Source organism: Coturnix japonica, chromosome 24 (genome assembly GCF_001577835.2).
Source record: "Coturnix japonica isolate 7356 chromosome 24, Coturnix japonica 2.1, whole genome shotgun sequence".
In the NCBI taxonomy this organism is placed as follows: Eukaryota; Metazoa; Chordata; class Aves; order Galliformes; family Phasianidae; genus Coturnix; species Coturnix japonica.
The window spans coordinates 111,476-136,589 of NC_029539.1; the positions used below are offsets into that span (position 1 = coordinate 111,476).

The 25,114-nt window shown below is 46.2% G+C and overlaps 1 protein-coding gene across 3 annotated transcripts in view; it reads right to left on the bottom strand.

Moving 5' to 3' along the window:
• The window catches only part of PKNOX2 (PBX/knotted 1 homeobox 2), a 91,066-nt gene that overhangs the window by 55,000 nt on the left and 10,952 nt on the right, over window positions 1-25,114 (bottom strand). For all 3 annotated transcript variants that reach the window (XM_015883803.2, XM_015883805.2, XM_015883804.2), the window contains exons 3-4: window positions 2,557-2,708; window positions 2,139-2,217 (exon numbers count right to left, since the gene is read on the bottom strand). The gene's annotated coding sequence lies outside the window, so the exon portion shown is untranslated. The remainder of the gene's footprint in view (window positions 1-2,138; window positions 2,218-2,556; window positions 2,709-25,114) is intronic.

Sequence of the window (25,114 nt, forward strand, 5' to 3'; positions counted from 1 at the left end):
AAATGGAAAACCTTTGAAGTGAAACGTAGCTGAGGAGCCTAAAAATGCACAAACTTCTCCTTGTCGGACACAAACTGTCCAGGAAAAGGTTCTGATCGTTTTGAGAGCATTAGCAAAAAACAGGAGCGGATTAATTTTCTAACAGTTCTTTACTGCAAGCAATTAACTGTGAATAATTTATGATCAAAATCTATCCTCTTGCTTTCAAAACTTGTCTTGTACACTTCACTTTTGATTGCAACCTGCTTATCCCAAGACATAGGAATTGCTGTGCAACCACATTTCCAGCACCCAAACATCAAATTTCAATCACATTCCAGTTCTGAAGTAGGAGAGTTTCACCCCAAAGAGAAAATCTTCCTCAGCAAAAATGTAACCATCATTTGTTGTTCCATCTCATGGTCCATCGCCAGTTTTTCAGTCAGAGGATCGGACTGGCGCTGGCGGACAAAAGCCACACAAAACTCAGTGCTCCAAAGATCCCAGCAAAGATAAGGCCACATACTGTGCAGGACTGGGTAACACACATTGCCTGTTTGCATCAGTTTTGTGCAGATCCCCCAGTGCCTGTGTGAGTGATGGCAGCACCAGCAGAAACATGATTTTTGGTCATGTGGCAGAGACTGGATTAAAGCAGCAGACCTACCCCAATTGCAGAAATGTGGATGGCAAGATATGCACAGGAACCAAGGCAATGATTTCCCCGCCCATAGGAATCCCTAGAGACAAGGCAATGCCATGGAACACCCATAAAACCCTTTCCACACTTAAATCTGCCTCGTTTCTTACTAACTCCTGCTAACACGCTTGCAAATTCTCCCTTTGGGAGAGAGAAAGGAATCCCTTTGGAGCCGGCTGCTTTCCTCTTTCCCATATGGCAGATAAATCAGAGCTCCCAACTCGCTGCACTTCTGCTTCACATCCCTCTCCTTCAGCTCTCTGGTTTTCTGGTCTTCACCACCACAAGGGAAATGGATCTGGGTTTTTCATTCTAATGCAAAATTGCTGGTGAGAGATGGCTCTCCAGAGCCTTCCCCATCTCGTAGCTCTTCTCTGGACACTCTGATAGTTTTATGTTTTACCTAAGAAGAGATTTTGAGGTCAACCCAATCCACACCTTCAGTAGAAACGGGGCCAAACCTGAGATCTGAAATAATGAGAAATTCAGCCACTTCGTCACATACTTAATCCTGTTTTATTTGGCTGATGGAAGGTCACTGGTGAGAATTGAGGCTGAAAGGGCAGCCTGGAGAAAATAATCCTGTCATTATTGACTGCCGTTTATTAAAAGGGCTTTCAGAGCAGGCAAAACTCAAAGAAAAGATGCAAAAGGTTTTGCACTGGGAATTGCCATGCAGCCATCCAAGTGAAGCTTCACTTTAGGCTGGAAGAGCAGAAAGAACTGAAGAGCTTTTGGGTTTTACCCTGAGATGCTCCATCCCTCATCTCCACTGATTTAGGAGGAAATAAGGCTTGTTTTCAGGACAGCTGCCCAAACTGAAGGCATCTCCTCAGCCTTCAAGTCAACATTCTGTTCAACAGCCAAAGATTTTTCTTCGCTTCCTTAGGAGGAAAGTTGCAGTCAGCGGGCATTTATTTTGTCACCCTCAGGATGCTTCCAGTGTTGGCACAGAGCAAACACATTTGTCACTCGGTCAGGCCCTAATTTTAGCAATTGGGGCTGACTGAAGAACTGCAAGACCCTTGGTTTCATGCACATCTTATTTTAAGCTCTGCATTTAAGTTATTTTTAACTGGTGACCATTTCTCCATATCCTACTGAGCTGCCAATATTTTGCAGTGATAACAGCCCATATTTGGGGTATTTTTATGACAAAATCTGTGTTTTCCTCTGGGCCAGTCGTGGTTTACGGCTCTTAACAACATGTTCTCAACACTTGAGCTTTAAAGCAAGATCCCCTGCACAGCCTGATATCTAAGGAAAATAACAATAAAAATAGGAAAGTCAGCAATTCCTCTCTAATGCTCACCAAATTTAACGAAAGGGGCAATATAACTGCAAGGTACCAGGAAAGAGCAGAAATCCCTCAGACAAAGCCCTGCTGAGGTCACAACTCATCGCATCCCTCTCAGCTCATACATCACTGCCCAATTAGTACAAAACAAGGCTGCCTTACCGTCTGCGGGTGCTCGAGGAGCCGCTGCACGAAATGTTCCACAGCCACAAAAGCAAAACTTCTGAGTACGGGTCACAGTCTGGGAAAGGAAATGGTGAAATGCTGAATATGGAAAGAAAACAATGAAATGGAAAGATGAAATATCATACAAAGGATGAAGTTTTCTGTGCTAGGTCCTTTGGTGCAATCAATAAAGCCACCATGGACCACCCTGAGAGGGCCAGTCTGTTCTTAAAAGTGAATTTATTGCAGGATAGGACAAAAAATAGGAGGAATTGAGGAAACCAGAGGTGACAATTGCCCCATGGGGATGAAAGGTGGACTAGTGACTGCTAAGTCAGACCCCTGGGGATGTGACAAGCAGCTCTGGACATCTCCAAGGAATGGGAAAAATGAATCAGAATTTTAGAGGTCGAACCGAGATGTGTCTGGAATATGAAGATGCGATCGTTGCCAGTATATCCACAAAGGGAAATCCACAGCTGTATCTCGTCCTGTCCCCTTCTGCTCCTCAATGATGACAGCTCCCCAGCACAGGATCTCACAGTGGGTTAGTAGTGTAGTTTGGGTCTGAAACAGAGAAAATAGGGAAAAAGCTGTGAAGCCGCTGCTGCTGTTGGCCACGTCCCTGTTTTGCACTGGCTGTCAACATTCCCATTATCAACTATAATCTTTGCTTAAGCCTAAATGTGCTGCTACACTCCAGCTCAGACTGTGTGAACCAGGAAAGAGCCACTAATTCAAAAACAGGGGAGTGGATCTGGAGGTTATCTAATAAGTAAAAGTCCATATAAGTGTTAGAGATGATGCTGCCTCTCCCAAGGATCTGCTCTTTAAGGAAGCTGAGATTGGGATTTCTAGACCCTTCTAAGCAGATCAAGTGGCAAAATTTCCCTGCCTAAATGGGATTTAGCTGCCTAACCCACTTAGGCGCATCTGCAAATCACCATATTTCTCAGTTCAGCTTTAATTATCTCACTAAATGCCTTCACAAATCTCCCTCTCTGCAGCGGTTCCTGTATAAAAAAAAAAAAAAAAAAAAAGGAAACTTGCAAGGATGACTTAAAATTTGAGATTTTTTTTTTCCCCTCTAAAAAAAAAAGGAGAAAGTAGAAAATGCAATTCCTGGAAAACTGGATGATATCGAGGTCTCCAAGAGACTCTGGAAGCAAGTGGATGATTTCAAGGCAAAGAGACAGAGCTCCCCAGATCTCTGATACATACATCACCTCCAGCATGCTCTTCAGATCTCCAATATACACCTGATAAATGTCCCTCAATTTACATTACCTCTAGATATGAGGTGATAAACATCACCTAAGATCTCCAATATACACCTGCTATATCTACACTGATATAAATCACCTCTAGAGAGATGCTCAGACCTCTCGTATTTGTCTGATACATGCATCTCTGATATATATTACCAGTCTGGAGTTCCTCAAATCCAAAATATACATGTGATGTATGTACCTACCACGACATACATCACCTCTAGAGAGCTCCCCAGATCTCCAGTGCATGTCTGATATATCTACCATGCTGTATATAACAGCTCTGCAGAGCTCCTCAAAACTCCAATAAACATGTAAGTCCCCTGATAAACATCCCTTCCAGAAAGCTCCTCAGATCTTCAATCTGTATCTGCCCACTACGATATATATCACACGGTACAGACCTCCTCAGATCACTTGTATGTGTCTAGGATATATTTATGCCTTGATCTATAGCTGCTCAGACCTTGTACATGGGATATATGCACCTGGATATGCATCAGATAGAGGAAAGCTTCTGAGATCCCCAACATCCACCCAAAATAACCACAGCCCCAGCACTTATGTATTTGTTTCAGTATCACTCCCATGATTTCTTCACCCAAAATGCCATCTGACTTTCCAGCACTACAGTTTTGAACATGTATTGATTCATCTGCTCTTGGCACAAAATCTTCTCCTCCCATCCAAAAGCTGGACTCAAAATTTCATAAAGTGGAAGATTTGGTGAAGGAGATGGAAGGGCAGGTAGGTCGTGCCATGAGGTTGAGAGACGCAACCTGGGCTATGCTGAGCACTCAGATGGATCCTGAGTCCAAGACTCTTCAATTGCAAACATAATTAAGGTTATTTATAATCAGGAATAAAAGCCTATGGGCTCCTGCCTTGGCAGAGCAAGCACAGGCTGACCGCAAATACTAGTCAAGGAGCTGGGACGTGACCTGCTTTGGGTTTGTCCTGACAGTGTTTCCAAAATCTCGTGTTTTTGCAGCAATTTGTCATCCCTGTAAAGTCTTTTTTCCTCCCGTGGGAGAGACTTTTGTCATCTGGCTTCACTTGCGCAAACTAAGTGTGAGACCTGGAAGAAAAGGAGCAGATAAATAGCACTTTGCAAGTGCTAAAATAGCTCCTGAGCAATGCTGATTTCCATCTGCAGAGCTTTTCAGGGCTGCAGACTTGGATATGAATGCACCTGTTTTGACAGGGCAAAAATACAGCTTGCATGGCTTCTGCACAAAAGATGCAGCTTTTGTTCCTGCCACAGGGAGCACAAATAGCCAGTCCCCACCAGCAACACTTCCCCAAACACTCTTGCAAAGGGAGGTAAATCTTCATTAGCCAGCACACACTTTTAGCAACTTCAAAAGGCATCCTTTGAAGTTTATCAGAGGCCTTTGAAGTCCTGAAGATGCGAGAGGGAATGGAGATGTTGCCTCCAAGCTGCTCCATGGCAGATCCAGCACTCAGTGCATGCAGCAGCTGCTGGAGGGTCACAAATAAGACACATCAATGGCAATGATATGCAGTCCTGGCACAGACTGCATCTACAGCAATCCCCCAACACACTCTAAATCCCCATTCACCCAACTTGTATCATGTCCATCAGTGAAGGTGAGGTACCAGCATCCCAGGACTTCAGCTTGTACTCAGGCTGCAGAAGGCTGGTTCCTTAGAGCATCCCTTTATTAGGGATTTAATTAAGAATAAGGAAATGCTGAGCACCAGCCACAAAACATGGCCCAGAGCTGCAGGGTGGGGACACCTGAAGGTGCAAAGAGTAACTCAGTGTTCTCATCCACTCATCCTTCCACCTTCCCAGAGTCACAAGCTCACCCTGACGGTGCCACCAGCAAAAGGACTTGAGATGTGCCGATATGCACGCACTATTTCCATATTTCTGAAAAAGCAAAAGCAAAGCCATGCACCAACCACAGCTGAATCCATGAGCAGAGCACTGCCCCTGCAGGTGATCGGCATCCTCGGAAGTGGGGGGAAATGTAAAGAAATATGGGAATCTCCCCGCCAGGCACATGTGTGCACATCTGGGCACGGGGAACAAAGCGGCCTCACCACACTGCAGCAATAAATAATGGAAAGTCAAAGTGCCCTGCAGGAGCGGCCCCACACTGCTCAGCCTTGGGCGAGATGGAGGAAAATTTGGTGCCCATGAGGTCTGAACAGTGGGATTAATAACACATCAATTTTAATGCAGGGTGGGTCGTTTTGTGTTGGATTTTTTTTCTTCCCCCTCTTTTTTTTTTTTTTTTCCTTCTCTGCTTCACAAACAGCAAAGTGAATGTTTGAGCATCTCTGTGGGGGGTTAATGAGGACTCTGATTAGTTATTCAGATTTGCCGATGCTGCCTCCATCCATCCTCTGACGGGGAGTAAAGGGAAAGGGATTGCAGAAAAGCTCTTTAAAACAACCTGCTTGGCTTCACAGCCTCGGTCTGCACGTTTGGAGGCTCCCAAAAAATCCCAGTGGTGGAAAAGTACATTGGGAAGATGTGCAGATCATTTGTGGGGTGAACAAAAATGCTCTTGTGATGCAGTGTGTGTTGGGCAGTGCTGATTCCTACAAAGACTTGAAGGAAAACACTGTTTTTATTTCACATGAAAAATGAATTCTTGGTTCTCTTAACATTCTCATGCAGCTCCAATATGAACCATAAGAGCAAATATGATGGAGGCAAGTGGGTAAGGAAAGTGGGGAAAGAAAGCAGGGAAGGGAGGAAGGGAGGGAGGGGAGGGAAGGGAGGAAAGAAGGACAAAAGGAAGAGATGAGATGTGCAAAGAAAGACAAACTGGAGCCAAGCAGTTTGTTCAGAGAATACCAGGCTATGCTGGGGTGCTCCAACCCAATGATGCTCTTTTCCTGGGATCACCTCCATATGCTTTGTTTCTGTTCTAAATGGCACGCTAATTGTTCTGAATTAAGAGCTCCAGCTGGAGGAGCAAACAAGCAATTTGCAACCTTGAAGATAATGCCCAACTTATCTCAAGTGATTTAAGTTTTTTGGGTAAATCATGCCCTTCTGACTGTGGAGTGTGAATGCTGACCTAAGAGATCATCCGAGTGCTAAAATCACATTGCTAAGATGATGAATGCACCCATTTAGCAGAAATGGATATTACTACGTTGTGGCAGCTATGAGTAGGATGGTGAGGAAAAGAAAAAGAAGAAAAAAAGAAAAAAGAAAAAGAAAAATCTGCATAGGGCTTTACATTAAAGACAGTAGAGATATAAGCTGCACTCATCACTGTTGGGCAATGCCAAATCTGCAGGTAGGGCTCGTGAGTATTTTCTCCCTAATGTTTTTTCTGTGTGTGTTTCATTTACATTTTGTTCCAAAATATGCACACTCTCAAGAAAATAAATCTTTCAAGCTTTATCTCTTTGCCCCCTTTCATCTCTCTTTCCCTTTCTTCATCTGCTGCTAGATGCAGGAGGCAAGAAAGAAAGGCTGCAATGATTATTTCACAATTCTGGATAGTCAACATTAAAGAAAATGTTGTTGTTGTTTTCATTTAAAAATAATTATTATTTCCTCCAAAAACAATGACCATTTGAAATAACTCATTTTATCTGCCAGATGTGGGATTCAAGAAGCAAAGTTTGTCTCCATCTCACTGCCTGTTATGCCTTGTTCCAAGAGGAACAAGTACTGCTGACAGTGAAAAGGACTCTACATAAGAGTTATTTCTCCAACATGCAGCATAAGTGTTGAGGAAATGCAAGAGGAGATGCCTGTGACTGCGACCAAATGTTTGCCACCAGGCTGAGTGTAAATTCCTCCTTCTGCCCCCACCAAGGCTGAGCTGGGAGTCAGTGTCCATCCACTCCCAATGGCTGCTCAGCATCCCATTACAGGACACTCACGGCCCCACGAGGTCTTCTGAGGAAGATGCGACAATATTCTCCTCATCTGTCTCTATTTCACACGGAAATAAGGGTTTGATTGCACCCCAAAGAAAGGAGATGAGAGCAGACCTCAGTACTGATGCTGCAGCGCTGGCTCAACCCTTGGGAAATCCCTCTGCCAGGACTCATGCAGCCCCGGAGGCTCAGGGACAAGCCACGAGGCTTGGCAGTCTCCCAGCTCATACGTAACAGACCAGGAGATGCCACAATCATTTTGGTACCACTACCAGGAATGGCAGCCCTTGATAAAAGACCAAAACTCGAGCGCAGCAGTCTGACACCACACCATTCCCAACAGCCCCGTTACGCAGATTAATCCTTCTTGATGGAGAATTACAATTAAGGCTCCATCTTAAGGAGATATCAGCAATCAGATATCTTATCAAATGCCACCTCAATTATTCAAATAATCCCTAGCTCTAGATTTGGGTGCTGTTTAGGGAAAGTGGTCCCATTAATGTGCTGACACTTCCCCATCACGTCCGACATCCTCAACTTCATGTCTGATTATAGAATTTGCATTCAATTTAATTTTTCCATCTGGAGTAAATGAATAATCCGAGTACCTACCCCATCCTTAATTACATTTGTTAAATTAAAAACCGGGATGTGAGAAATTTAAATGCACGTAGCTCTGCGGCCAGACAAACTGCTCGTTCAACCTGCCATCTCCTGCTCCCATTTCTTTTCCTTCCCCACAGCCATGCATCAAAGAAATTACAACAAGAAAACAAAAATTCTTTATAAATGATGAAACAATAGATGATCTTTTGACATTTCCAGCGCTGTTTGCAGGAGAATGAGATAAAATGTAATAAATTCATATACTTCTGTGTGTTTCTTGGCTCCAGCAGCTAAAATTTCCATCTCTTTATGCAGAAGTCCTGGGGAGCAGAAATCCTTGATAATGCCAAACAATTCGACACTTTATTTTCTCTTTACTCCACACCACGCAAAACACAGGCTTCAAGCTGCCAGCTGCTGAGAGTGAAACCAGATGCCACAGCCCTTTTCCATATGGAACCAGAAATGGCTCCGTCTGGGGGAGGACGTGAGCACGGTGCTCTGTGACCCCGGGCTGCTACCAGCAAAAACGAAATCACATATTGCAATGGGGCAACTGGCATTTGTTATCCCCGACCCAGTTTAGACCAAACTCTGCTATCACCTCCCTGCAGAACAGCTGGGAAGGTTTGCCCTGAGCAACCAAATTTCCTAATTTTCACATGAAAAGTTAATGACCAGGGAGACTGGGGGGGCAAATACAAGCACTGAGTGTGACTTTATGAAACAGTTTTGCTGAAGCTTGATGAATTCTCACTCTTGTGGAGAAATACACCCTAATGAAACTTGGAAAGTGTTGGAATCAGGAGGTTGATTCAAGGTGCTGGTGAGAAAAACATCCAGCCTGATAAAAATAGTTAAACAGAAATTGAAGATAAAGTGTTTATGGCTTTGGCTGTTTTAGGATCAATACTACGTACATCACATGCTGGGAAATGCTGGATATTTGGCTGTTGATTCCTGTCCAGATGCCAGTGACAACAAAACCATCCAGGAAAGTCTGCTCTTAGTGCTCCCAAAGACTGTTTGAATTAAATAACTTGTATGTGGGTAAGTAACTGTGCAATGGTAATAATTCCCTGGTCTGGGGCTTGTGAAGCTGGTAATAAAACACAGCTAAAAATATTCAGGAAAGCCACGCTCGGGTAAAGTGAGACAGGTGAGAGCAGAGCCCAGAATAGCTCTTCGCTTTGCTCTCAGCGTGCTCTGAGCTTTAGGGACATTCCTGCACTTCAGGGAAGCTGGATTTGTGTCGTCCACAAAATAAAAAAATAATAAAAAAAGCAATCTTGAAGGGTGCAACAGGGTGACCCCAACCCAATCCCAGCAGCAGGATTTGCCCATCAGAGAAATCCCTTGGATGCTGCAGTTCCTCTTCCTTTCTGTCTTTCTGCTTTGTATTGAGTTAACAGTTCTGGTGCCGGAGGAGAAAACATCACATTTTAGCAATGAGGTCCCTGGTGAGTCTCTTTAAAAATTAATTAGTGTCACGCAACGTATTAGCTATGAATAGTAATTTTAGCTTTTGTAACTACTTTACTGCCTTCCACACCACCAGCACACCCAAAGATGAAGATTTCCCAACTCTGAAGGATGGAGCTCCACAAAACCCAAGGTTAAGGTCCTCCTCACCCCAAAGACCTGGATTCCAAACTCCTCCAAGGACGGCAGTTCCCCAACCATAAAACTGCCACATCGCACTGGGCAAGTATTGGAGACATCACCCCTGGTGACCTCCTCCACCACCTCGGGGACAGAGCCACCATCCCACACTGTGGGGCAGGAAAGCCCCATATAAGCAAAGCAGCGAGTGCTGAGGAGCCTCACCACATCGTCTGCCTTCAGGTGGATGGCGAAGCCAAGGGGAATTTGCGGGGACATCTGGAATGTATTCATTTTATGGCATGTTTCATATCACGGGCAGGTACTTTGAAGCAGTAAGCAGTAGCAGGGCAGCACGTCCCCCTGGGTGGGCTGCGGTTTGTGCTTTCAGTGTGACAAAGGGGCTGGGGACACAGAGCTGACGTTTTCCAAACACGGCTTTGTGCCTCTGGGGACAAATCCAGAAACAACTTTAAAACCAGAAGGAAAAATAAAGGATAGGAGGGAAGGGGGAAAAAATGAAAAAAACCAAAACAACCAACCTCCAAGTATTGAAGTGATGTTGATCCCCACATCAGGCCATTAACAGTCCCATCACAAATTGTAAACGACTCAGATAAATTAAATGGCTTAGCAGCTGCGACAGAACACCCTCCTGAAGATTCATTTGTTTCATGGAAAAGAAATTAGTCAGGAATTTTAAATCCTTCCAGCAGCTTGATGCAGACACCCTGCTATAGCCCACATGATGGTGAGTGCAGCCCCTGAAGGCAAAGTCCTATTGGCCAACAGCAAATGTACTAAAAACCTCAAGCAATGAAGAGTCCTTAAAACAGAAGAGTCCTTAAAACAGTAAGATTCAGCTCAAACACCTGCAATGGAGAGGGAAACCCAGCAGCAAAAAACAGCAGTAACAAAGCTGCAAAAAATAAATGGGGGTAGTGTAGTGCAAGAAGGTGGGTTTATCTCCTGGGAGCTCAGAGCTGCACTGACTGATTTACCCCAGGGGCAGTGATTCGCCCCCCTGTGCAGCTCACAGTATTGATTTCCCCAGTCCCAAGCAGAGTGACAAACCCCAAACCTCTCCAACCACTCTGACATCCCCTAGAGAAGGAAATACTGGGGCCAAGCCGTGCTTGTCAGCCTGCAAGTTGAATGCCCTTTCTCCCATGTCAACACACAAAAATAATGTGTTAAACCACTTCCAAGATCTCACAGCATTCAGAGGCCTCCCTGGCTCCTACTGCTGTCACCCCATCCTCATCCCTTTTCACTCATGCAAGATTGAGGTTTTTCGCCTTCAGCCACATTCATACTTTATTGCACAGGCAGCACCATCTCCAAACTCCTTTTAGTCGAAGTTCAGAGCTATAAAAGATGCAAAACGCTCCTAAATTATTCACAGAGAGTTTCAGTAGAAGATGGAAACAGCAGCACCGTGGGAAAAAACGAAGGATTTGGGGACAGAGCCACAACCCTGAGCTGTCTCCTTTAGGGTGGCAACCTCTCCTTGTAGTTGCTAAGGGAAGGAAGTGGAAGAAATGATAAAATAGTGTGAGGAATTCAAGGAGCGCCCATTTTTCAGATCTTTCTACTGCAAAGTGTTGTACAGTGTGAGCTGTTTGCTGCCCTGCGAGGCCGGGAGACCTGCAGCATTCCCAGCACTCAGAACCACTGAGCTGTATTTGCCCTTTGGCAGCGCTGAAACCTTCTCAAACTTTACAAGACTGGAAGAAAAAAAATTAAAACATGGCACAGGAGGAGAAAACGCAAACCATGAAATCCCATCTTGGCAAGGAGGGATAGAAACAAACAAAAAATGGGGAAAATTTAATAAGAAAGTCGGAAGCGACTCTGCACTTCAAATACACACAGCTTTCAAAGAAGGAAAGCCGTGACAGCCTTTTTCCTTCCCTGGTCTCTGTGTTTTGCTGCTCTCTGCTCCATTCAGCATTCAGGTGCTCCTGGGATGGGATCCCACTCAGCCTTCAGCTCCGGCTGTGGGCAAACCCCAACAACCCCACACACAAAACCACAAAAGTAGGGCACCAAGCCCTGCAAGATCCAAACTCAGCTTGATGTTCACTAATTACCCTGTAATAGTATTTATATGCTGCCGGCACGCTCGGAAATGCAGCTCCTAATAACCGAGGTCTCCATCAATATTAATGCCCTGGCGTGACTCTCAATACTCGGGGAATGGTGGGAGACAAAGAAACATCACAGCAAAGTGAAGGGGGAGATGAAAAAATATACATTTGTTTCGTGTTTAGCAGGAAGGGAGTGTTTGAGATCAAATGATGGGATCCCCGTGGGTGAGGATCAGACGTGAAAGCAAACATAAATTGCAGGTTCCCAACAATCTTCCAGTGGCAGAAATTTCCTGCCATCCGTAATCCCCCAAACTCAGCTCCCCATAGGCAGGAGTGGGCTGGGAAAACACCTCTATCCTTCTTATGGGGATGAATTTCCCAAGTTTGGTGCTGGTCACTATTCTGTAGTTTGAGTTGCTCCAAGACAAGCAGCAGCAAATGCAAAATTCCAGCACAAACAAGCCCTTCACACAAGCTTCCAGGAAGCATCGCTTCTCAGTGACACTACAGCTCCTAGGAAAAGAAGGACCACGTCCCCAGCATTTCCCAAATGCACAAACACACACTCCACTAATTGCAGAAATGTGGGGGACACAGCATAAGTTCCAAACGTGCCCTGGCACACTCTGCAATTCCATTTAATTCTTTTTTCTTAATAATTTCCATGCAGAGGCACTTGGCACACTGGGAGCATTTAGGCAGAGTTTAAATGGAGTTAATAAACTATTAATAGCCTGCAGTAAGCTGTGATAGATCGGAGCTGCATGTGCTGCGTGCGCCCGGCGGAAGGTGTTGTTACTGCTGTCTGCAGTCAGTGCACAGCAAAACAGATCACAGGAACCTTCCATGGAAAATCCAGCTCTGGGAAATCCTACATTTGTGGGGCGAGATGCACATGGCCAGGATTTCTTCCACCCAAAGGAATCAGGTGATCAGAGCCAGGCGTTGACAAGGCATTTCACTGCAGAGTGGTTGGTGCGCATTAACCTGCACTGCTGACCCAGTAATGGGTGTTGATTTGCCTCTGTTAGTTATGAGTATTCAAAGAAAGCGTGTGGATGCCGTAAAGTTCACATTTAGCAGCCTAGCATGCCAGGAACTCCACGTTAGGGCGTTCCCAGCTCATCATCTTTCTGTACTTTCATTTCCATGCAGGGTGAGAATCACCCTATTTTTAGGCAGTTCCAAATGGGCAGAAGGCAAATGGCTGAATGCTCCCGAGGATGGATGCTCTGCTTCCTACACGCCTTGAGGAACAAAGCACAGTTATGAACAACTTCTGGACATGGATTTATTTGCACACTTATTAAATAACAGCTATTAATACTGCGCTGATCCTTCAGAGCAGAGCTGATCCTGTGTCCACGGCTGAGCTAAGAGGAAGCGTGACTCAAACCAACTGCCCAAAGATTGCCATAAAAGTCAAATACTGCTATAAAGTGACTTCAGATATTAAAAGAAATCCCCCCAAAGAGACTATTTATCACCTCGTTTGGCAATTTTGGCTGGAAACAGCACTCTGCACTTGTCGCCTTGGCCATCAATTCTGGCCGAACTCGAGATCTTTTTCAAAAGAGCCATTGAGGGACCCAATGGAAACAGCAATTTTTCCTACAGAAACAGAAATTTTCCCAAAGCTGAAATCTCTGTTCAGTATTTCTTTGTTCTAATTCGTGGAAAGAAGAGGGATGTCCATTTTTGTGGAATTTTTTCTTTGATTGGAAGAGGAGCTGTCTATGGGAAGGACTCAGAGGGCAAAAATGAGACTCTCAGGGAAAAGTCTTCCAATGGATTTCCACTGAAGAGACAGTGAGCAGCAGCATCTGGAAAGCAGCCCCCCAGAAGTGTTCTTTGGTGTTTCTTTGTTGATATGGTGGAAGAAGAACCACGAGAAGAAGCAAAACTTTGGTCCAACTTCTCCCATGGTGACTGTGTGATTCTCATCACTTCTGAGTGATGACATGCTGGACATGGCTTTTTTATTGGTGTTTGTCCCCATTTTCTTTACCTTGAAATGGAAACTGCAGGCACTCGGATGAATAAGAGCAATAGCCATTTGAGGCTCACTGTAGCTTTTTGCCTCTCTGTTGAGATATTATTGGCCTACATCCTACACAGCTGCTCCCAGCTGAATAGATGCAGCCCACCTCCAACGCCAGCGGGCGATGGGATTTGGCCACCAACCAACATGGGAAAAAATAAAACTGTTATTTTGTTGGTTGTTTTTAATTTCTTTCTTTCTCTTTTTTTTCAGTCGATTTATTTGGGCTTTTTTTCCCTTTCACTTGGAGGAACATGTGCTGATATATCCAATACTGCAGTTCTACAGAAAAGAGGAAAAAAAACCTCCTTGCTGTCTTTACCCTGCCAATGGCTGCAAGTCAAGAGGTGCCATCCTGGGATGTCAAAAGCAAAGCAAACTCCCCAAGGAGAGAAAGCCAAAATCTCACATCAACATTGCAGACTTCAAAGGCCTCCAATGAATACAGCCCAGTGATGCTCTTTGATTCATCTGACACCTCACCGGTTCAGTGCTGGCAAAGCTCATTTTTGTCATTTTCCGGGGTCCCCAACATGGCAAACAGGGAGTCCAGGATTATTTAATACCAAACCTGGGGAGAAACAGTGCATTTTTTGCCCATCTGGTCTCTTCTGAAGGAAGAGCACCAATGGCAAGGAATGTCACTTGTTCAGAATGGAGAGAAATGCAAAGTTTTGAAATGCCTCGATGAAATTTAATTTTTGTTTGAATCAACAGCTTCACTCTGTGCCATTTTAATGCTATTTTAAGTTGAAATGTCAATTTGAAACTAACATTTAAAAATGTCAAAACATTTCACGTCTGCAGACAGAGCTGATAGTTTTTGCTTCCATGTGTCCAAACAGAAATCGCTTTTGGAATTTTACCCCGAAAAAATGAAAAATCAATATTTTGACTGCTTGGAATGAAAACAAAGTTAAAACATAATATTTCCTGCAGGATGCAAACAATATTTTCTGACAAGCTGTAATCACCAAAACCTAATCTGAACCAAATGTTTGCTACTATGGGCCGCTACAGATAGGCGAGAAGAGACACGAAATTGGGATTTTGTTATCGGTGTCTGACTAAATCCTTTCTTCATTCCCACATTTCCACGGCCTCTCTCTCCTATTACATCCCAACAGGCTCCAGCAAGGTCAGGTGCGGGAAGCCCTTCCTACCAGCCAGGCTGCTTCCAACACGCTGCTTTTTGTTATAAGGACTTATTGTGGGAAAACCTGGAAAAAGGACATTGCTTTTCCTCTCATGGAATCAGCACTTGATTCCAGAGGGATCTGCAGCACTCACATCAGTGCCAGTCTGCAGGATCTGTGGAGAAAGTACCCAGAGCTGCAGGGAGCAATCCTGTGTCAAATCCCATATAAACGCCATTTTGCAGTAATCTCACCTTTTAAATTCCTGCCTTGGAAATGAGTTACCAGGAAAAAAAAAAAAAAAAAAAGGCAAAGAAAAGCAACCTGTGCTGGTAGACTGAATAAAAATCAGGTTTACTAATTTTTCCCACTCCCTGCAAAACCACAGAGGTGCACAATGGGGCAAAAGCTGCTACTCTGGGGAGCTTGGGGACTGCAAAGGAATCTGCCAGGCCCAAGGATCACCGCCCTGACCGCCTCCATCCCTCAACGGCTCCGTCCCCAAATTTCTCCTCGCATTTTCCCTCCGTGGCGCTGAGCCCCGCGTGGGGAATAGCACAATTATCTCGTCTCGCCACATTTTTCCAGCCCTGCCTGAGGTTTAATTAAAGCCAAGCACAAAAACACAGAGGAGAAAGCGCTTCGTGTCGATATCACCCCACCACATGCAGGAGAAAAAAAAAGAGAAAGAAAAAAGAAAAAAAAAGGGGGGGGAAATAAAACCTTTATCACAGACTTTTTAATTTGCCAAACCTCCCAGCTTGGTTGGATATTGCTCCTTTATCATATTTCCCTTAAAGAAGTGCATATAAATATACATACACAGGTCTGCATGAGCACATGAGCACATAAGCGTATATATACACAGGCATGCCATGATACACACGCTCCCTCCATATATAAAAATATATATTTAAACGTTCCCTAATCCCCTGTAATCTCCTTGAATTACACCTAAAACGCCCTCCGTGCAGGTGACCTTTCCACAAAAGGCTGTTTCTATGCCAACAGCATTGTTTGATTCAGTCAAGAGAAAAATATGGTACAAAACCACCTTTAATTTGCTTAACCCGACGGCGCAGACTGAGGGCTGGAAACCTCCTGTTTCAGGGAAAAACGTCAATACGAAATATTAATTAATATCCAGGGCTGGAGGACTGGCACAGAGTGCGGCTTCTCGGCCATGGGCTGCATGCATAATTTTGCCCAAATTCTTGGTGTTGCATTTGGGCAAGACTCCCACCACCATGGTTATTTCTGAGCCAAATCTTGTGGTTTTCACCCCAAACACTACTTTCCTGTCCCATCTCCCATCTCACCCAACTATAGACATGGGTTCCTTTAGAAGCAGCCACACAACTCCAGTGCATGGAAGTCTGAACGTCCCCCACTTTCCCCATTCACGGTAAGGGGACTCTGGGGTACCCCCAACTCCTGCTGCTCTCCCAGCATGGAGCACCCAGCATCACCCAGCTGCACCGTTCCATCACACAGCTCCTATCAGCTCTTCACAAATGGAGACCCTCAGCTCTGCTCCTCCAGCCGCTCTCCCACCCGACCCCAACGCCAGCACTGTCGGCTCCCGCTGCCCGCGAGGCGACGCAGCACAAATTCCTGCGCTTTATTTATTTGTTCTGACTCGACCCCGACACCTCGGAGGCTCTCAGAGGAGCGCTGCTCCCCGACGGCGCAGAGGATAAAAATACTGGTTGCCATGGGAACGTAAACTCTGGAGTTTGAAAATATCAGAATTAACCTTGCGCTAATTTGGGTCCTGAAGGTGAGGTTTCACATTGGTGGACTGGGGGGATTTGGGGGAACAGAGGCCCCGATTCACCCAGCAGCCCAGCGGCCCCTTTTCTCTCGCAGATGTTTTCCTGCTGCTGGATGTTCCCATTTTGGGTTACAGAAAAAATTTTAGAAAACGAAAAATAAGGAAATTGTTTTCCTCTCATCTGTCAAAATTAAGGCCTTTTTTTTTTTGGCTGAAAATGCACCACAGTCACTTAATAATGGCTGAATTACAGTAATGAGGCTTCAGCACCAGTGATGCTCGGTGAGTTCTGCCCAAACCCGCAGCGCTGGTGGCTTGGAGCGGTTCGGTCGCAGTGCTGCTGGGGCACAAAAACAACTCTGGGGGTGGGGATCTCCAAAGGAAAGCAAACAATTTTTGGCTTCATAATAAGGCGATAAATTTGGTGTCAGCAGCCAAAGGATATGCAGCGGGTCACAGCAAAAGCTGAACGGCAATAAAGGGATTATGAATTAAAAGGGGGCATAGTTAATCCTCTGTGCAAAGAAAGATCCCCGTCATTAAACCTGAGTTTCCAAAGGCGAAACAGAAGAGGGAATTCATTCCTCCTTGCAGAAAAAATGTGGAGTTACTGGAACTAATTTGTTGCCGACTACAATAAACTGACTCCATTCTGGCACCTGAGGAACGCTGCAAGTTTTGCAGTGCAGTGCAGCCCATCTGCAGGCTTTACAAGGTGATGCACTGCGCTTGCTCTTTTTGCAATGCAATGCAATTTGCACGAAGGTTTTGCCATGCGATGCCCTTGCAGGATTTTGAAATTCCACAAAGCATTTTTGCAAATCCCCACTGCACACACGTTTGGACTTTTGCCACTTGGCAATGCAAAACCTGTTCGCTCTTTCATAAAAATCATTCTTACTTCACAACTTTGCAGGGCGATGTCTGCCTGCATTTTATTGTATCTTATTGCAGTTTTGCCTCCTCTGCCACAAAACTCCACATGGCAGAGTCAACACAGAGCTGGCTGGCTGCACAACTACTGACGCTATTTAAATATATATATATGTACATACATACTTTTTGCAGCACCATAGTTTCCTCATATACAGGGAGATACTGCATTTAGGACACAAAGTGATGGCCACAAGTTGTGCCAGAGGAGGTTCAGGCTGGATATCAGGAACAATCTATTCTCCCAGTGAGTGGTGCTGCGCTGGCACAGCTGCACAGGGGGTGTTGGGTCACCTTTATGACTGACTTTGTGGCTGTGAGATGGCAAAAGCTTTCAGTGCTCCAAAATAACTCAGCCCCAAAATGGGTGCTCCTGGATGGGACTGTGGCCATATGCACCTCCCTGCTGCTGGGAGGGAGGCAGAGGAGCAGAGGTGTGGAGCACTGCTCCACCATTCCCACCCGGACCTGTTTGTTAGGCCTCTGCTAATGAAAACAAGCCAATAAAAGGCACGTCGAAAATATATTCATTAGGATTTATAATGCTCATTAAAACTGGCTGTGTACAAAAGCATGACTTCGCTGCAGAGAAGTAGGGGAAAAATGCAAATTCTTCGGCATGAAAAGAGGAAATCTCCCTAATCGCCCCAATCAAACGCCGCGCAATTATCTGCGGCCAACCCAACGGGTTAAAATTACACTGCTCATCTCTGGACACAGTGAGGAGCCGAAAAGTGTTTCATTTTAATAAAAATGGAATCTGGACCCTGCAGAAACCAGCACCACTAATGACGTGTTTACACAGAAAAAGACAATTTCTATTTAATGGTGATTACCAGCGAGAACAAATTAAACTTCCTGGAGTATATGGGTTAGAGATAATGGGAAGAAAAGAAAGTTATGGAGTGTGTTTGTGTGTAAATCAGGGGTGTGCACGCAGGGGTGCAGCTGCACGTGGCACCTCCCACCTCTCCATGCTGCTGCATGCAGCTCTGCATGCACAAGGAGTAACATTTTGCCACCACTGTGCATGCACAAGTGTTTGCATTGATATTCCTGGAAGTCTGGAGTAGGAAATCCAGGGCAGAGTGCTCGCCCTGCAGCTTGCTGCAGGACTTGGATTATTTTCATTGGAGTTTTTGCATCTCATTGAGAAACTGTGCGAAAGCTGCAAAAAGCACCTCTCCCCACTTGGCAGCTTGACTGCAAAACCTCCTGGCTGGTTTTACTGATGGGTTTTTTGGGTTTTTTTTTTCAGAATATAACCCCCAGAAGACAAACCTTGCCTCAGTTCCTGCCTCAGAAACTCAATTTTTGTGTTCCTTCATGCCAAGCAGGGAGACCTGCGCAGACACATCCCAGGAACAGCACTCTGCCATCGGCTTTCATGTCTGCGCTGCTGGATGGGAGCAGAACCAGCCCAGGTGTGAGCCCTGGCCCAGGAATTTCAGCTCAGAGGCATGGAATGAGACAGCGCCTGGGAAGCTTTAATAAGGGCAAAACTGAAAGTGTAACCAGAGCAGAATGCAGACAGTGGTGCAGGAGGGCTGCAGAAAGTCCTGGCAAAGGGCTGTGCAGGTGGGGCACGGGGAGCAATGCGCAGAAAGGCAGCAGTCTGGCCTAAGCTGTTTCAGTTGTTGCAAATGCTGCAGCTCTGAGGATGAGCTGCGCTTTCCACCCTGCTTTTACAAAACGAGACCAAGGCAGCTGGCCTTGTGTCTGCCAGGACACGGTCAGAAAACTGCTGGATAAATGCCGTAGCAATGCAGGAAGCACATGGTTTGTGCAGCAGCTGCACACGCACTGCAGGCATGGATGCACTGTGCGAGCTGAGCTGGGAATTATCTTCACTTTAAATGAAGAAGGCTGGCAGGGATCAGGTAGAGATGCTGAGCAGGACCAGCTTGAATCTGTGGGTGCAGTTATCAGAAGGAGGCTGCCAGCTACATCCAAACCCAAGATGCCTATGAAGTCAAAGCAAGGACACTGGCTAGAGCCAATGCATCTAACAGCAGAGTGGAAACAATGGCTGGGTTGGACACAAATAACCAACGACTGCCCCAAGGATGCAGCCCAGAGCAGAGCTGAAGGTACTGGCTGCCATCACTGCCAGGATTCCAGGTGGGTTGGAAGCAGAGAGGACACAGTCACCTAAGGTGGAGGCTGCAGTACTTCATTAGCTGGATGAAAATAATCAGAAAACACAGAGACACTTTTTTGGCACATTTCAGATCCAAACCCTGCTGCACAGAGCAGCCCCAGCTCACAGTCACTACCATATCCCCAGAAACAAAGCACTATTTCCACTTTTTTTCCCCAAAAATGCTTTTCTCTATAGGGATATTCACCCTTTCTGAGGGACATTCAGCCTAATTCAAAGGCTGCCAGCAAACTAACATCAACCAAATCTGGGGAAATCTGTCCCAAAAACAAACCATCCTCAGGGTGCTGAGCATCCCCAGCTGCCAGCAAGGTCATACCATCTCACCTCCAGATGTTCCATAATTAGGGATTTCAGCTCTTTATGCCACCTTAGGGCTTTTATAATCAGGAATTTCAGCTCTTCCATCCATGCAGTCCCTGCACCCTCTGGTTTGCTTTTCTCTGCATTGAAATAGTGCTGCTCCTGGCACCCATCTGAAATAACACGCTCCTCCTTCAGCTGATAACGGTGTTCCCAGGAAAGAAAAATCCATAAGAAGGCGTTCCCAGAGCTGTGCTGCTAACAGCCATCCACTCGCTGTCCCCCTACACAGCAAAGTGATGTAGAAACAACAAAAGCAATGTTTGCTTTTAGGGTATTTCCATCCCCATTTTCCAAAGCCAGGACTGCAGATTTATGGCATTCCTCCTGCAGCCACTCCAAGCAATCCTCATTTTTTGACACTTTCTGGGAGTTCTCAGTGTTCTTCATCCACTTAATGATGCTCCACTTGCTGTTTATCAAAGATTGTAACCCTACAAAATAACATCTTGAAGGAAAGATCCCACAGTGTGCACCACAGTGGCAGTGAAGGCTTGAAGGTCCACACAACCACAAGTCCTAGTACACATGGCAAAAAAAAACCCACCCTGTTTTTCATCTTGTATCAAACTTTCATTCTCTTCTTTGACTCCTCCCTGGGCAACACATTTTGGTGGGGGTTTTGGCATTTTCCACTCTAAAATAGCAATAATTCCACTTTTTTGATGACTGCTATGCCCTCAACAACTTCCTTCATGCCCAGGTTTCAGTATTAACCCCCTGCTGAGGGATCCTCTTGCAGCTGGCTTCCAAAACCAGCCATTTTTGCAGCTGCAGTGCTCACTAATGGTGATTCCAAAGTGGGCTGTCCCCACGTTCAGACCTCCATTTGCACACATCATTTTCTAGGCGGTCTCACTATGCCCAACTGGATGCTTTTGCCTGCAGTTTCTGACTCAGTTTTGGTGAAGCCCCATTTTCATGCTTGTGATGCTCATGTTGGAGCAGTCCTGAGCCATTTGCTGGATCAGGACCTGAATAAATACTGTGGAAAACCCTTAAAAATTGAGAGGAAACCCTCGAGTTTTAGGCCCTGCTTCTTATGCTTCCAACAGAGCAAATGGTGAAGTCCTCCCCACAAGCCAGGAATAACCAGAAAATAGAAAAAAGGGGGGAATGGGAGAAAAAAAAATATACATGTATGCTTTTATAAACAAGAATGATTTCTGATTCTGGCTCAAGAATAATACCCAGCGAGCCTTGAAATTTTGATGGAAATGCAGAAAGCTTTGCAGCCGGCCTTGGCTGCTCCGCAGATGCAGCATTTTAAGAGAAAAGTGTATTTTGCAGCAATAATTATTCTAATTTTGGGCAGGGAGGACTCAGCTGCAGCACGGGGAACTCCTCCAGTGCTGCTTTGTGCAGCTGAGGAATCTCCTGTCAGATGGCAGAGGGGAAAAAAGGTGGATTCTGTGAAGCAGACAGAGCTTAGAGAAAGGAAATCAAAACAAAATTTAGTGGGAAAGTAAAAAGTGGCAGCTTGGAGAAAGGGAAACGGCACGCCTGGATAGAGACACAAACACAACGTTCATGGTGCAGAAAGGGAGCAAAAACACCCAAATGCACCCAGACTTCTGCAGGTCTTGGCGCAGCAGTCACTGAGAAGCACTCATCGCTTCCCTGACCCCACAGGGCCCTTTTCCCCCAGTCAGCGCTTCCCCAACAGGACGCTCCACTGCTCCCAAAAGGTTCCTTCCCTTCAACCAAAAGCAAAAAACCCCCAAATGCTTCTGTTGGGAAAGTTGTTCCCAATAAAATAAAGGAAGCTCTTTAAATCTTTTTTCCTTTTTTCTTTTTTTTTTCTTCTTTTTTTTCCCCCTTTTCCTTCCACGCCAGCCCCACAGAGCTGGAGCTGAGAATACATTAGCCTTTAATGAAGTGAAACCCTCATCTTGCCGGAGACACCTCATTTAGCGCAATTGTTTCGGAGCCATTACAGAAAGACAATTACAAGGAAGCGGCGAGAGTAATTGGAAATGCTGGCAGGAGTTGGGCGAAATGATAATAAATAAAAATATTCACCCTAATAAGCTTTCCAGGAGGGGGTGGGCTGGAGAAAATCAACATAATTAGAACTGAACCTCGGCAAGGAAAAACAGACAGCGGGGTGGCGAGCACTGAGCACGGAGAAGGAGAGGAACAGTGAAGGAAACTTTGCCTTTTGCCCCAAAATGTAACACTGACCCATCAGGAAGGTGTTTTGCCCGCTGCCGGGCACTGCTGGAAGACACTCAGGAGATGAGTTTTTGGAACTTAAATTGGGGCAAAACACCTAAAAAGCAATTTATTTTCTGGCAGGGAAACATTCTGCCACACTCACGACGTGGATGTGACGTGTTGGGCTGCGCCATCGAATAGCACCGAATTTCGCATCTCTGTGCACTAATGTTGCAAAAGCAGCGCCCACATATTCCTTTAATTGTCCTCGGAAGCAAAAAAAGAAAAAGCATGGAAATAGCAATGGCAGCAGCAGACCCTGCTCCAGCCTGGCCCACAGCCAAGGAACGCAGTGCTCAGAACAGCCCTGAAGCACAGAACACACTCGGGGATCTCCTCCAGCCTGGGGCTGAGAATAGCCCGAGGGAGAGGAAAAGCACAAAAATGGGTTAAACCCCAAAGAATGAGCGTGGGGTTCACGTGCGTGATGCTCTGGGCACTGAAGGGCACAGGGTGGGCTCTGCACCAGGTCAGGAGCCCCAGGGGTGGTGTGGGTGGGGAGGAGGTGGATGGGTGGCAGGATGGTGAATTGCCATCCTTGGAACTACTCAAAAGCCAACTGGACATAAACCTCTGCTGGAATTCTGTCCCCACCTCAGCCACTCTATGGGATCATTGGGATGCACAGCCTTGCAAACGGGTTTGCAGCACATCCAGCAACCTTCCTCCCTGCCTCTAAGTGCAGTGACTGGCCCCAGAAGCAGCTCTGGCAGCTGCCTGTTGCGAGGAGGGGTGAGCTGCTGGGTGCCTGCTGTGGGATTTCCCTTCAACATTGTAACCTCTGTTCAGCACCAGCTCCCTAAACACTGTAACTTCTGCTCAGAACTGAAATCAAATCTCAGAAACACTGTCTCAAAAATCCATTTTCTGGGGGAAAAAAACAAATCTACTGAAATACTGTAAATGTTCATTCATACAATTTGGAACCCAGTGGTTAAAATGTATCTTTGCATTTGCTGTTTGGGGAGGTGACCCAGCACAGCTCTGCTCGGGTTTTCTTCACACCCCAGTTTCAGAGAGCAAAGCAGAACCCGCTCCATATTTGCAACGTTCAACCAACTTTGGGTGAAATGCTGGTAGAAAATGAAATGCTTTTTCTCTTATAATCCCACCTGCCCAGCTCAGTGGATGTCGGACGCACCCCAAGCCCTGGGAGTCACATCCCCCCAATCCCTGCTGCAGTGCTTTGGGGCAATGCCACCGTCCTGAGCTGATTTTGGTGCATGAAGCTGGAAATCCCGACCCAACCTTCCAGCCCCACGGGCAGCAGGGATGCACACAGGGATGCACACAGGGATGCACGGCAGGGGATGCCCGACGGCAGGCGATGCACATAGGACTGCAGCCATAGGGATGCACACGGGGATGCACGCACGGGATGCACCACAGGGATGCACGCAAGGCATGCACACGGGATGCACACCAGGAATGCACGCAGGAGTGCACCACAGGGATGCGCACGAGGGCATGCACATAGGATGCACTCAGGGATGCACACAGGAGATGCACGCGGGATGACACCAGGGATGCACACAGGGAATGGCACACAGCGGATGCACACAGGATGCACGCAGGGATGCACCACAGGGATGCACCACAGGGATGCACACAGGGATGCACACCAGGGATGCACGCAGGGATGCACACAGGGCATGCTACAGCAGGGATGCACACAGGGATGCACGCAGGGATGCACGCAGGGATGCACACAGGGATGCACACAGGGATGCACACAGGGATGCACACAGGGATGCACACAGGGATGCACACAGGGATGCACACAGGGATGCACACAGGGATGCACACAGGGATGCACGCAGCCACGGCGACTTTCATTTAAAAACCACACACGTTTTTCCCTTTAACTCTATTGCCATCTCCAATCAGTTAAGATCGTTATCACAGAAAGAGATCGGAGATAAAACATTTTTATTTTCTTTTCTCTTTACTTATGGTCGGGTTTCCAGCCACGCACCCCCGTCCCACCCCCAGCTCTGTGGAAGTCAACCCGTGCAGAGAGTTAATGTTTCATTAATATATACAAATACACACATACTTTTTTTCTCTCCGTTTTCCATATTTCTCCTCGGTCGCCAATTATTTGCCTCTCAAAAGTGTTATCACCATTCCCCAAGTGCTCCCTGTAACTTTTAGTGTTACTGCCTCCGATGAGCCGCACACAGTGTTTATGCTGCAACGCTGCGTTATTAGATATTATTAAACACCCAGCAAGGCTGCATGCAGAATGTTCAGGTCTGCAGGACGCCTCCATGGCACGAGAGGGCAAGGGGGGATTTCAGCACAGGCTGTTACTGGGTGATGGGGCCACGCACCAATGAATCCCTCACAAGTTTCATGAACATGGGTACAGCTGGGACAGGTGAGGCAAAGCTTGCAATGGGGAGAGCAGTGCAATGGTAGTGCAATGAACACTCTGAGGTAACGGAGTTTATGCTTTTCCATTGGAGCCCCAGCAAAAGGGACAGTGATTTTCCTGAGCTGTCTCTCTGGAAAATGATTTAGCTGAGTGACAGAGCAAGGTAATGAGTGTTGCTTAACTGGGTCACCATTAACATAAATGCAGCGAGTGCCAAGGAGTTAATGGTGATTAACCAGGTGCTAAATGGGTGCCACATGAAAAGCTCTGAGGTTTTCCTGCAAAATGTCCCCAAACCTGCAATGGGACTCAAAAATGCTGCCAAAGACCCCGACATCCAAAGTCCCCCTGCACCATTTCAGGGCTGTCTCACCACCCTGGGGATCCAAATCCCTGCTCCAAGTTTCCCAGCCCATCAGCCCCAACACATGCTTTGCAATAGTGGCAGAGCCCACGGCACAGCCAGCAGCACCCTGCACAGCACAGCATGGCCAGCAGCATCCTGCACAGCACAGCATGG